The 12944-nt window shown below is 44.1% G+C and overlaps 1 long non-coding RNA gene across 2 annotated transcripts; it reads right to left on the reverse strand.

The window, feature by feature from the left end:
• Positions 1-9334: 9334 nt before the first annotated feature.
• On the reverse strand, positions 9335-11987 carry LOC117271721 (uncharacterized). 2 transcript variants are annotated; one of them, XR_013492474.1, is made up of 4 exons: positions 11809-11987; positions 11650-11747; positions 10199-10261; positions 9335-9554 (listed from the first exon to the last, which is right to left on the reverse strand). It is a non-coding gene; the product is annotated as an uncharacterized LOC117271721 (long non-coding RNA). The 2 variants fall into 2 exon arrangements; XR_004502908.2 differs by having other exon boundaries at positions 11650-11987.
• Positions 11988-12944: the final 957 nt, after the last annotated feature.

Raw genomic sequence — 12944 nt, forward strand, 5'->3', positions numbered from 1 at the left:
CAAGGAAACTCTGAGTGTGTTAACTCTGAGATGAGGGAAACTCTGAGTGTGTTAACTCTGAGATCAAGGAAACTCTGAGTGTGTTAACTCTGAGATGAGGGACACTCTGAGTGTGTTAACTCTGAGATGAGGGAAACTCTGAGTGTGTTAACTCTGAGATGAGGGAAACTCTGAGTGTGTTAACTCTGAGATGAGGGAAACTCTGAGTGTGTTAACTCTGAGATGAGGGAAACTCTGAGTGTGTTAACTCTGAGATGAGGGAAACTCTGAGTGTGTTAACTCTGAGATGAGGGACACTCTGAGTGTGTTAACTCTGAGATGAGGGAAACTCTGAGTGTGTTAACTCTGAGATGAGGGAAACTCTGAGTGTGTTAACTCTGAGATCAAGGAAACTCTGAGTGTGTTAACTCTGAGATGAGGGAAACTCTGAGCGTGTTAACTCTGAGATCAAGGAAACTCTGAGTGTGTTAACTCTGAGATGAAGGAAACTCTGAGCGTGTTAACTCTGAGATCAAGGAAACTCTGAGCGTGTTAACTCTGAGATCAAGGAAACTCTGAGTGTGTTAACTCTGAGATGAGGGAAACTCTGAGTGTGTTAACTCTGAGATGAGGGAAACTCTGAGTGTGTTAACTCTGAGATGAAGGAAACTCTGAGTGTGTTAACTCTGAGATGAGGGACACTCTGAGTGTGTTAACTCTGAGATGAGGGAAACTCTGAGTGTGTTAACTCTGAGATGAGGGAAACTCAGAGCGTGTTAACTCTGAGATGAGGGAAACTCTGAGTGTGTTAACTCTGAGATGAGGGACACTCTGAGTGTGTTAACCCTGAGATGAGGGAAACTCTGAGTGTGTTAACTCTGAGATGAGGGACACTCTGAGTGTGTTAACTCTGAGATGAGGGAAACTCTGAGTGTGTTAACTCTGAGATGAGGGACACTCTGAGTGTGTTAACTCTGAGATGAGGGAAACTCTGAGTGTGTTAACTCTGAGATGAGGGAAACTCTGAGTGTGTTAACTCTGAGATGAGGGACACTCTGAGTGTGTTAACTCTGAGATGAGGGACACTCTGAGTGTGTTAACTCTGAGATGAGGGAAACTCTGAGTGTGTTAACTCTGAGATGAGGGAAACTCTGAGTGTGTTAACTCTGAGATGAGGGACACTCTGAGTATGTTAACTCTGAGATGAGGGAAACTCTGAGTGTGTTAACTCTGAGATGAGGGACACTCTGAGTATGTTAACTCTGAGATGAGGGACACTCTGAGTGTGTTACCTCTGAGATGAGGGAAACTCTGAGTGTGTTAACTCTGAGATGAGGGAAACTCTGAGTGTGTTAACTCTGAGATGAGGGACACTCTGAATATGTTAACTCTGAGATGAGGGAAACTCTGAGTGTGTTAACTCTGAGATGAGGGAAACTCTGAGTGTGTTAACTCTGAGATGAGGGAAACTCTGAGCGTGTTAACTCTGAGATGAGGGAAACTCTGAGTGTGTTAACTCTGAGATGAGGGAAACTCTGAGTGTGTTAACTCTGAGATGAGGGAAACTCTGAGTGTGTTAACTCTGAGATGAGGGACACTCTGAATATGTTAACTCTGAGATGAGGGAAACTCTGAGTGTGTTAACTCTGAGATGAGGGAAACTCTGAGTGTGTTAACTCTGAGATGAGGGAAACTCTGAGTGTGTTAACCCTGAGATGAGGGAAACTCTGAGCGTGTTAACTCTGAGATGAAGGACACTCTGAGTGTGTTAACTCTGAGATGAGGGAAACTCTGAGTGTGTTAACTCTGAGATCAAGGAAACTCTGAGTATGTTAACCCTGAGATGAGGGACACTCTGAGTGTGTTAACTCTGAGATGAGGGAAACTCTGAGTGTGTTAACTCTGAGATCAAGGAAACTCTGAGTGTGTTAACTCTGAGATGAGGGACACTCTGAGTGTGTTAACTCTGAGATGAGGGAAACTCTGAGTGTGTTAACTCTGAGATGAGGGAAACTCTGAGTGTGTTAACTCTGAGATGAGGGAAACTCTGAGTGTGTTAACTCTGAGATGAGGGAAACTCTGAGTGTGTTAACTCTGAGATGAAGGAAACTCTGAGTGTGTTAACTCTGAGATGAGGGAAACTCTGAGTGTGTTAACTCTGAGATGAGGGACACTCTGAGTGTGTTAACTCTGAGATGAGGGAAACTCTGAGTGTGTTAACTCTGAGATGAGGGACACTCTGAGTGTGTTAACTCTGAGATGAGGGACACTCTGAGTGTGTTAACTCTGAGATGAGGGAAACTCTGAGTGTGTTAACTCTGAGATGAGGGACACTCTGAGTGTGTTAACTCTGAGATGAGGGAAACTCTGAGTGTGTTAACTCTGAGATGAGGGAAACTCTGAGTGTGTTAACTCTGAGATGAGGGAAACTGAGTGTGTTAACTCTGAGATGAGGGACACTCTGAGTGTGTTAACTCTGAGATGAGGGAAACTCTGAGTGTGTTAACTCTGAGATGAGGGAAACTCTGAGTGTGTTAACTCTGAGATCAAGGAAACTCTGAGTGTGTTAACTCTGAGATGAGGGAAACTCTGAGTGTGTTAACTCTGAGATCAAGGAAACTCTGAGTGTGTTAACTCTGAGATGAGGGAAACTCTGAGCGTGTTAACTCTGAGATCAAGGAAACTCTGAGTGTGTTAACTCTGAGATGAAGGACGCTCTGAGTGTGTTAACTCTGAGATCAAGGAAACTCTGAGTGTGTTAACTCTGAGATGAGGGAAACTCTGAGTGTGTTAACTCTGAGATGAGGGAAACTCTGAGTGTGTTAACTCTGAGATGAGGGACACTCTGAGTGTGTTAACTCTGAGATGAGGGAAACTCTGAGTGTGTTAACTCTGAGATGAAGGAAACTCTGAGTGTGTTAACTCTGAGATGAGGGAAACTCTGAGTGTGTTAACTCTGAGATGAGGGAAACTCTGAGTGTGTTAACTCTGAGATGAGGGACACTCTGAGTGTGTTAACTCTGAGATGAGGGAAACTCTGAGTGTGTTAACTCTGAGATGAGGGAAACTCTGAGTGTGTTAACTCTAAGATGAGGGAAACTCTGAGTGTGTTAACTCTGAGATGAGGGAAACTCTGAGTGTGTTAACTCTGAGATGAGGGAAACTCTGAGTGTGTTAACCCTGAGATGAGGGAAACTCTGAGTGTGTTAACTCTGAGATGAGGGAAACTCTGAGTGTGTTAACCCTGAGATGAGGGAAACTCTGAGTGTGTTAACTCTGAGATGAGGGAAACTCTGAGTGTGTTAACTCTGAGATGAGGGAAACTCTGAGTGTGTTAACCCTGAGATGAGGGAAACTCTGAGTGTGTTAACTCTGAGATGAGGGAAACTCTGAGTGTGTTAACCCTGAGATGAGGGACACTCTGAGTGTGTTAACTCTGAGATGAGGGAAACTCTGAGTGTGTTAACTCTGAGATGAGGGAAACTCTGAGTGTGTTAACTCTGAGATGAGGGAAACTCTGAGTGTGTTAACTCTGAGATGAGGGACACTCTGAGTGTGTTAACCCTGAGATGAGGGAAACTCTGAGTGTGTTAACCCTGAGATGAGGGAAACTCTGAGTGTGTTAACTCTGAGATGAGGGAAACTCTGAGTGTGTTAACTCTGAGATGAGGGAAACTCTGAGTGTGTTAACCCTGAGATGAGGGAAACTCTGAGTGTGTTAACTCTGAGATGAGGGAAACTCTGAGTGTGTTAACTCTGAGATGAGGGACACTCTGAGTGTGTTAACTCTGAGATGAGGGAAACTCTGAGTGTGTTAACTCTGAGATGAGGGAAACTCTGAGTGTGTTAACTCTGAGATGAGGGAAACTCTGAGTGTGTTAACTCTGAGATGAGGGAAACTCTGAGTGTGTTAACTCTGAGATGAGGGAAACTCTGAGTGTGTTAACTCTGAGATGAGGGAAACTCTGAGTGTGTTAACTCTGAGATGAGGGAAACTCTGAGTGTGTTAACTCTGAGATGAGGGAAACTCTGAGTGTGTTAACCCTGAGATGAGGGAAACTCTGAGTGTGTTACCTCTGAGATGAGGGAAACTCTGAGTGTGTTAACCCTGAGATGAGGGAAACTCTGAGTGTGTTACCTCTGAGATGAGGGAAACTCTGAGTGTGTTAACTCTGAGATGAGGGAAACTCTGAGTGTGTTAACCCTGAGATGAGGGAAACTCTGAGTGTGTTAACTCTGAGATGAGGGAAACTCTGAGTGTGTTAACCCTGAGATGAGGGAAACTCTGAGTGTGTTAACTCTGAGATGAAGGAAACTCTGAGTGTGTTAACCCTGAGATGAGGGAAACTCTGAGCGTGTTAACTCTGAGATGAGGGAAACTCTGAGTGTGTTAACTCTGAGATGAGGGACACTCTGAGCGTGTTAACTCTGAGATGAGGGAAACTCTGAGCGTGTTAACTCTGAGATGAGGGAAACTCTGAGTGTGTTAACTCTGAGATGAGGGACACTCTGAGTGTGTTAACTCTGAGATGAGGGAAACTCTGAGTGTGTTAACTCTGAGATGAGGGAAACTCTGAGTGTGTTAACCCTGAGATGAGGGAAACTCTGAGTGTGTTAACTCTGAGATGAGGGAAACTCTGAGTGTGTTAACTCTGAGATGAGGGAAACTCTGAGCGTGTTAACTCTGAGATGAGGGACACTCTGAGTGTGTTAACTCTGAGATGAGGGAAACTCTGAGTGTGTTAACTCTGAGATGAGGGAAACTCTGAGTGTGTTAACCCTGAGATGAGGGAAACTCTGAGTGTGTTAACCCTGAGATGAGGGAAACTCTGAGTGTGTTAACTCTGAGATGAGGGAAACTCTGAGTGTGTTAACTCTGAGATGAAGGAAACTCTGAGTGTGTTAACTCTGAGATGAAGGAAACTCTGAGTGTGTTAACTCTGAGATGAAGGAAACTCTGAGTGTGTTAACTCTGAGATGAAGGAAACTCTGAGTGTGTTAACTCTGAGATGAAGGAAACTCTGAGTGTGTTAACTCTGAGATGAAGGAAACTCTGAGTGTGTTAACTCTGAGATGAAGGAAACTCTGAGTGTGTTAACTCTGAGATGAAGGAAACTCTGAGTGTGTTAACCCTGAGATGAGGGACACTCTGGGTTTTCAGCTCCAGACAGAGAGATAAGTCAAACTCTGAGTCAGTCACCATGGCAACTGACTCTGTGAACCTAACCTGCTCGCTGGCAGGTTTTCTATGAGAAACCCTGAGTTCACCCTGTCTCCTCCCTACTGCTGAGCCTGAAGCAAACTGGCAGACACACATGGGTTGTTCGTATGTAGGAAGAATTAATTCACAATGCTTTACGCTGGGAGAGGATCTTCAGACCCGTTTAGATGTGCTGTCTTTCCCCAATGAATATCTGTTTGAACCGTACAGTTTTTCATTAGACTCAATCATTTACCGGCCACACATCTCAAATCTGACACACCACAGACGTGCGCTCTCATCAGAGCAAATGTGCATCACGCTACGGTTTTTTGCAACGTATGGGATGGGTCTTTGGACATGACATGAAAATAAAACTCATTCATTCATTCATACACATATGCAGTGGTGGAAAAAAGTTTTCGGACACCCTTAAAATTTTACACAATCTCAAATATTATCATGAAATATTTGTGGAAAAATCTTTTTTGTGTTTCAAAAGGTGTGGCTGCATTAGACAGATACAAACAAATACAAATTATATTTTTTTGTTTATTGTTTACAAGAAAAACTAACAAAACTAAATTCTTGACAGTTTCAATATGTCAGTTCTCAACATTGTCGGTATCAAAGTCAACAAATAACAGAGAATGTGTTCAAAACTGAACAAAAAATAAATAAACCATCACATCATCAAATTAATATTTAGTAGTCCTGCCATTGGCACGTAGTAGAGCTCTAATCCTGGCTGGCATGTTCCCCACGAGCCTTTCACACTGTTGAGAGGTAATCTTGTCCCATTCTTCTTGAATTACTGCTTTTAATTCTTCTAAATTCTTTGGTTTATGCTTTGAAACAGACCTTTTGATAATCCACCACAGATTTTCAATGGGGCTCATGTCCGGGGATTGAGCTGGCCACTCTAAGACCTGGATACTGTGCTCCTGCAGCCAAGTTCTACTGGCCTTGGATGTGTGGCAAGGGCCATTATCTTGTTGAAACATCCAGTTTTTACCTCGACGGAACAGTGCACGCGCAGAAGGGAGCATGTGGGTTTTGAGAATGGTACAATACTTGGTAGAGTTCAATGTGCCATCACAGACAGTGAGATGACCAACACCAGCAGCACTCATGCATCCCCAAACCATGATACTGCCTCCACCATGCTTGACAGCAGGTACTGTACATGCTGGAGATAATGCTTCGCCCGGCCTTCTGCGTACCCTCACATTAGTAGGAGGAAGATAAAGCTGGAAACTGGACTCATCTGACCACAAAATCTTCTTCCAGTTCCTGGCTGTCCAGTTCTTGTGTGCCTGGGCTCAACGACGCTGGGCTAACCTCTGTCTCTCATTGATCAGGGGCTTCTTGATAGCCTTGTAGGACCTTAAGCCATGATCTAAAAGTCAGCCATGTACAGTGCGGGTGGAACACTGGACACCAGTTTGGTTTGACCACTGTTGCTGAAGCTCCTGTGATGTCATTCGGCGGTTTTGCCTGTACATGCGGATCAGGATGCGGTCATTTCTTGCTGAAGAAACCCTTGGACACCCAGATCTTGGTTTGTCTTCCAAGCTGTTGGTTCATCTGTATTTCTGCAGAGTGTATCCAACTGCTGAAGGACTGCATCTGCACTTCCTGGCTATCTGGCGGCAGCTGTACCCTTCCTGGCTGAGAATCTTTATCTTCAGGCGTGTTTCCTGCGTTAGGTTCCTTGTTTTAGCCATTTTTGTGTCTGAAGAACTTTCAAATGTGCTGGCTTTATGTAGACACGAAGCTTGGCAACAAAAATTGTGTCTTTTAATAAAAAGAACAACCTTCATCACTGGTACCAAAATGACCCAATACTCAAAATTTCTTGTGTATTTTTATGGAACCAATCAATTTTAAGTTTTTAATGGCTTTTTTTTAGGATTTATTTAGTATTTTGGCTGTGACTGTACTAAAAGAAATTGCACTTGAAGACCTAAGAGTGATTCTTAATACAATATTTCACAAATGCATGGGGGGTCCGAAAACTTTTTCCACCACTGTATATACAGGTCACACGCCTCCATTAGGTAGAGTTGTGCTGCTACCCACTCTCCCCTTTAAGTGATGTGAGGACTCTAAAACTTCACCTGAGCCTCCCTCGGCATATGGGTGAGTAGATAATGGCTGAATTTTCATTTTTGGGTGCACTATCCCTTTAAGTCCACACAAGTCTGCTCCGATGCATCCCCAGTAAAAGGGGCGTGGCAAGAATACATACTGAGAAACAGCTAGTTTCCCAGCTCAGGGTAAGTCAAGTCAGAGTTCAGGATTAGAATCAGAGTTTGTTGAACCTCCTACCTGGAATACCCATCAGCACACAGCTCTCTGATATCACAAAGGCTGAATCCAAATGTCTGCACTTCACTGCACTCGCAGACTCGTGGACTTTGCGAGCGCGTTCACAGGAAGTCTGCGAGTGTTTAGGGCTCCAAATCCACAATTCATCCAGTCCACAGGGGCCCCCAGCAGACTCTCTGCGGACCTCCAGAGAATCTGCTGGGGGTGCAGACTTCACTAGTTTAATTGCCCACAATTCATTGCAATACGGATGTGACAATTTAATTTTTCTAAATTGCTTACAGAAAAACACACACACACACACGACCCCTTAAACTTATTATAAATTGTAATATTAAAACGTTGCTTGAATAACGCAGGCCAGATATAAACTGAACAGCATCATGATACAGATATATGCAGCAGTACAGGCTATACTGACTATAATCAATATGCATTTTAATATTGCAGCCTAGCCTATAGAAGCTGTGCAGTCTGGTCATGTCGGCGAGTGCTGCAGTAAAGTCTCTCAAATGTTCCCATGGAAATGAGTGAAACACACTCCAAGCCTGTCTGTTGGCTCCTTTTCTAACGCTGCAGACTCACGCTCTCGCACTTTACGTGATGACAGTGAAGACGTCACATTACGTACACCTGATGTCCGTGAGGGCTCAGTGTGCAAATCCAGAGGGTGGGGATTTGGATTCAGCCAAACACTTACTGAGACACTGAACATTGTGCAACATGTCGTCAGTCAGTTCAGAAGCATCGGAATCAGGACATGTGTGAATCAACACACGTGATGACAGTGAGAGTCTGAATGAGTGAACGTGGACAAACTGAAACAACACATTTTTCTGAAGAGGTCTCAAACTGTTCATGTTTTATAAAAGGATGAACGTCTGCAGAATGTGTTTGTAGTTCTACTATTGAGCTGATGGTTCTTACAGGTTACTGTGTGATGGTGTTATTGGTCCGACCCACCTGACACCAAACTGGCCTGTTTGTGGCCCGTGAAGAAAATGAGTTGGACTCCTGATGTAAGCAAAACTGTCACAGATACTCAGCAACATCATCAGAATCAAAAAGATTCCCAGTCAGGTGTGTGTGTGTGTCATCACCTGTGATCATAGATGTGTGTGTGTGTCATCACCTGTGGTCATAGATGTGTGTGTCATCACCTGTGATCATAGATGTGTGTGTGTGTCATCACCTGTGATCATAGATGTGTGTGTGTGTGTGTGTGTGTCATCACCTGTGATCACAGATGTGTGTGTGTGTGTGTGTCATCACCTGTGATCACAGATGTGAAAGCCAAAGTGACGAGTTCAGAAAGACAAAGTCAGGAGGAAAAACTTCAGATTCATGAACAGCAGATGTGATAAAAGTAACTGATTACTCTGAAGTACTCAAGTACAAACTCAGGATACTTGTACTTTCCCTTAGTATTCTTCATACTCTTCCTCCATCTGAGGGAAGTACTTTCACTGCACCACCTTCAGGTACATATGAACACACGAGTACACAACAGCACACACAGTGTCAGACTGACTCCTCACTGATGAACTCAGCAGCAGTGAAATTATATAATAATAAGAACATCTTTAATGTTGGTTTAAGTTTAAAATTAAAGTTCAACTTCACATTTTGTATTTTACTGTAACTGTATTTCTAATCTGAGCCCTCCGTCCACCTCTGAGGAGTAATGATGTAAGATAGGTGAGCTGATGAAACACACATCTCAGTAAACTCCTGTCAAGTTTGTGCTCAGCTCAGAACAAACTGATCAGCTGATGAAGGAAACGTCTCTGCTTGGACGTGTTGGTATAAACACAAAAACAAATCTGAGGTGAATCAATGTTTTCTTTTTATTAAAACAATGTTAGAATTGAAGAAGTTGTTTTTTTCCTTCAGTCAAACGTTGGAGCAAAGAGCGCTGACGTGTCTGACAGTCAAACACCTGCTGGTTTCTCTGAGGCTCTGAACAGGAAGAGGCGACCGTGGTGTTCTGGGTGCAGTACTCAGGTTGTCCAGGAGGTGGCGCTGCGGCTGCTTCCACATGTTTCTGTCAGACAAATAGGCGTGGTTAAATGATGAAGCTGACACAAACTGATGTTGCCTTCAAAACACGTGTCATCATGCTGCCTGACATCACACACTGGAGCCACGTGAAGCTGCCGCCATTTGATTCTGTGTTAACATGTGAAGGCGGGACTTCAGCAGCTCTGTGGTGCCATCTGTGTGAACATGTGTTCTCTCTTCCGTTATCGGTCCAACATCTGCTGTCAAGTTTTGACGTGAGCGACTGCGTTGGTTTTTGTGAGGCTGCACTTATCATAAATTAACTGATGTTAATGATTTATGATTCAACGTTCAGTGACGTGTTAACCAACAGTTTCAGACCGAGCTTATTATTTTCAGGAGCAGCTGATTATTTACTTATAGAGTAACTGTAGCTCCGCCTTTAAGCTCCTGACATGGCTGCTCAGTGGACCCTGTGTCTATGTCATGTGACCTCCAGTCAGCTGATGTGGGATCAGACAAACGCTCCGGTGGGTCTTTGTCACGGCGCCGCGCTCTGAGAACACTCTGCCTGAGGGCGGCGCTACAATTCGGCCTTTTGTTCACATCATCTCCCAGCTGACGTTAACCCCGCCCACTGTGACCTCTTCACAAAGGCAATGTTTGTTCTGGTGTGACATCACTCACCGCCACATTGGAGCCTCACGGACATCATCATAGCTCCGTCCTGGGGACGTCACAGGGGCGGTCCTGTAAGAGCCAATCAGAGAGCAGAGATGTCAGCAGGTGGAGACTCACCTGAAGGACAGGTGCACCTATCAGCTGCCTGGATCAGAATACGCTTCAGCTCGGATTTGTCACCGCCCCCACCCTCTGTGAACAGACTGCTGGGGGAGGGGCTTCAATCGGCCTTTTATGTCATCACTTCCAGGATCAGGACGCCTTGAGGAGCAGCTGACGCCAGCTGTTAGCCAACACACACCTTCAGACCCAACGCCATCAGCACTCGCTCTGCGCTCAGAGAACGTCAATAACAAATATTCCAACAGTGCTGCTGAGGGAGGGAAAATCAAAGGTCGTCACAAATACGTGTGTGTGTGTGTGTGTGTGTGTGAGAAACCCTGCTCATATCTAGTCCTAACTGTCAGCTCCGTTATTGTTAGGATAATCTGTAGCTATTGTTTTTATATTTGTCCGCTTTTGCTTTATGTTTGCTTTTTAAATGCATTTTCTGCACTGTTTTTAACTATTTATTGCCTCGTCTTAATGATCTCACACACAATGTTATTGTTCCTTTAATGTTTTATTTTAATGTATTTCTCTTGTAAAGCACATTGAATTGCCTTGTGTATGAATGGTGCTATATAAATAAAACTGCCTAGCCTAGTATAGCTGTAACATTACAGCTCTATATTTACTGCAGTAACACAGCTGAGTGCTTCCTCCATCTGTTGGAGTCATGTTTGTCAGGTTGGCTCCTTCTTTGTTGTTAACGTCCAAATGTTCAGCTGACGTGTTCTTCACCTGGTCTCTGACACGTTGTCTCTTCTGATGTAAACTGATGTTGGAAGCAGCATGCTAACAGTAGCTAGCATACGCTCAAAGACGAGCCTGCTCCCAAAGAAATGAATAAATAAACGCTCCACCATCAGGCTGAATTATCTGACGAGCGCAGGACACATGACCAACCTGTTGACCAATCAGAAGCCAAAAAAAGCCGTCCCTCCTTTCATATGTTAAAGATGATGATGTTAAGAGCCGACCTGCCCACTGCTGAACATTTAAAACTTATAAACTGAGACAAACAATTAGACATTTGACTTTTACTCCACCTGTTTAACAGTCTACAGCTTTCTGTTACGTTTACTTTTCCTACATTTTATTTATTTGTTGTGCAACTGAATTTATTTTAAAATTATTAACATGTAGAACATATATAGTCCATGTGATGAAACTGCACAAAGTAAACCATTAACGTAATCGCCACTCAGCTAGCGCATGCGCAGACAGGCGACAGGGTGATGTTGGCGCCACCTAAATGATACTGTTTTCAGTTTGTTAGAGCCATAGATACGTAATAATGATAATATTAATAATAACGAGTCTACGGTGGAAACACAGTTCTAACTCCATCTTACCGTTAACGGCTCCGTCGGACCCGGTAGTTCGGTGCTCAGTCCGCAGTGACAAACGTTAACGTTAGCCGTTAGCCATTAGCCACAGCTGCTAACGTTACCTGTTAGCCACAGCTGCTAACGTTGCTAACGTTAGCCGTTAGCCACAGCTGCTAACGTTACCTGTTAGCCACAGCTGCTAACGTTAGCAGGTCATTAACACAGCTCACCATGACCACAGCAACTCAGTGTGACCCGAACAACGTCACTTTGTTCGGCCGTAACATTTTTAGCTCTCGGACAGCTTCATGCTCTGACTACCGGTGCAGTCTGCGCCATGTTGTCTTTATAAGATCCATCAACCAATCACAGCTCAACATTCTTCATCTGTTTACACATCCGGTAACTTACCGCCACCTTCTGGACCGGAGGGCGCCGGGCGAAGACATATATACGTAGACGCCGCATCGAGCGCTGAGCCGTACGTCAACGTCGCCGCCATATTGGATGTGGCAAGGCTGTGCTGTAAACTAATACAAGTGAATGGACTTAATTTCATAAAGCGCCTTTCTTCAAAGAGATTTACGTTAATGCCTCTCGTTTATTCATTCACACACACACTAATATACTTGGGAAACAGTTAGGCACCAAAAACAATGAATTTGATCTTCTCAGATGGCTAAGATAAGAACTTTATTGATCCCACACAGGAGCAATTCACCTTACATCAGCTATAGAGAACAAGGTATATATATATATATATACATATACATATATATATATACATATACATATATATATATATACATATACATATATAGGTAGTGCCGAAAAACAATGCACAGTATATATTGTGTATTTTTTCGGCACTACCTATATATGTATATATATATAGCCGTTGGATGTCTCAGGTGTGTGTGTTGGACGTCTCAGGTGCGTGTGTTGGATGTCTCAGGTGCGTGTGTTGGACGTCTCAGGTGTGTGTGTTGGACGTCTCAGGTGTGTGTGTTGGACGTCTCAGGTGTGTGTGTTGGATGTCTCAGGTGCGTGTTGGACGTCTCAGGTGTGTGTGTTGGACGTCTCAGGTGTGTGTGTTGGACGTCTCAGGTGTGTGTGTTGGATGTCTCAGGTGCGTGTTGGACGTCTCAGGTGTGTGTGTTGGATGTCTCAGGTGTGTGTTGGACGTTTCAGGTGTGTGTTGGACGTCTCAGGTGTGTGTGTTGGATGTCTCAGGTGTGTGTTGGACATTTCAGGTGTGTGTTGGACGTTTCAGGTGTGTGTTGGACGTTTCAGGTGTGTGTTGGATGTGACCTGAGCTC

Source organism: Epinephelus lanceolatus, chromosome 12 (genome assembly GCF_041903045.1).
Source record: "Epinephelus lanceolatus isolate andai-2023 chromosome 12, ASM4190304v1, whole genome shotgun sequence".
NCBI lineage: Eukaryota > Metazoa > Chordata > Actinopteri > Perciformes > Serranidae > Epinephelus > Epinephelus lanceolatus.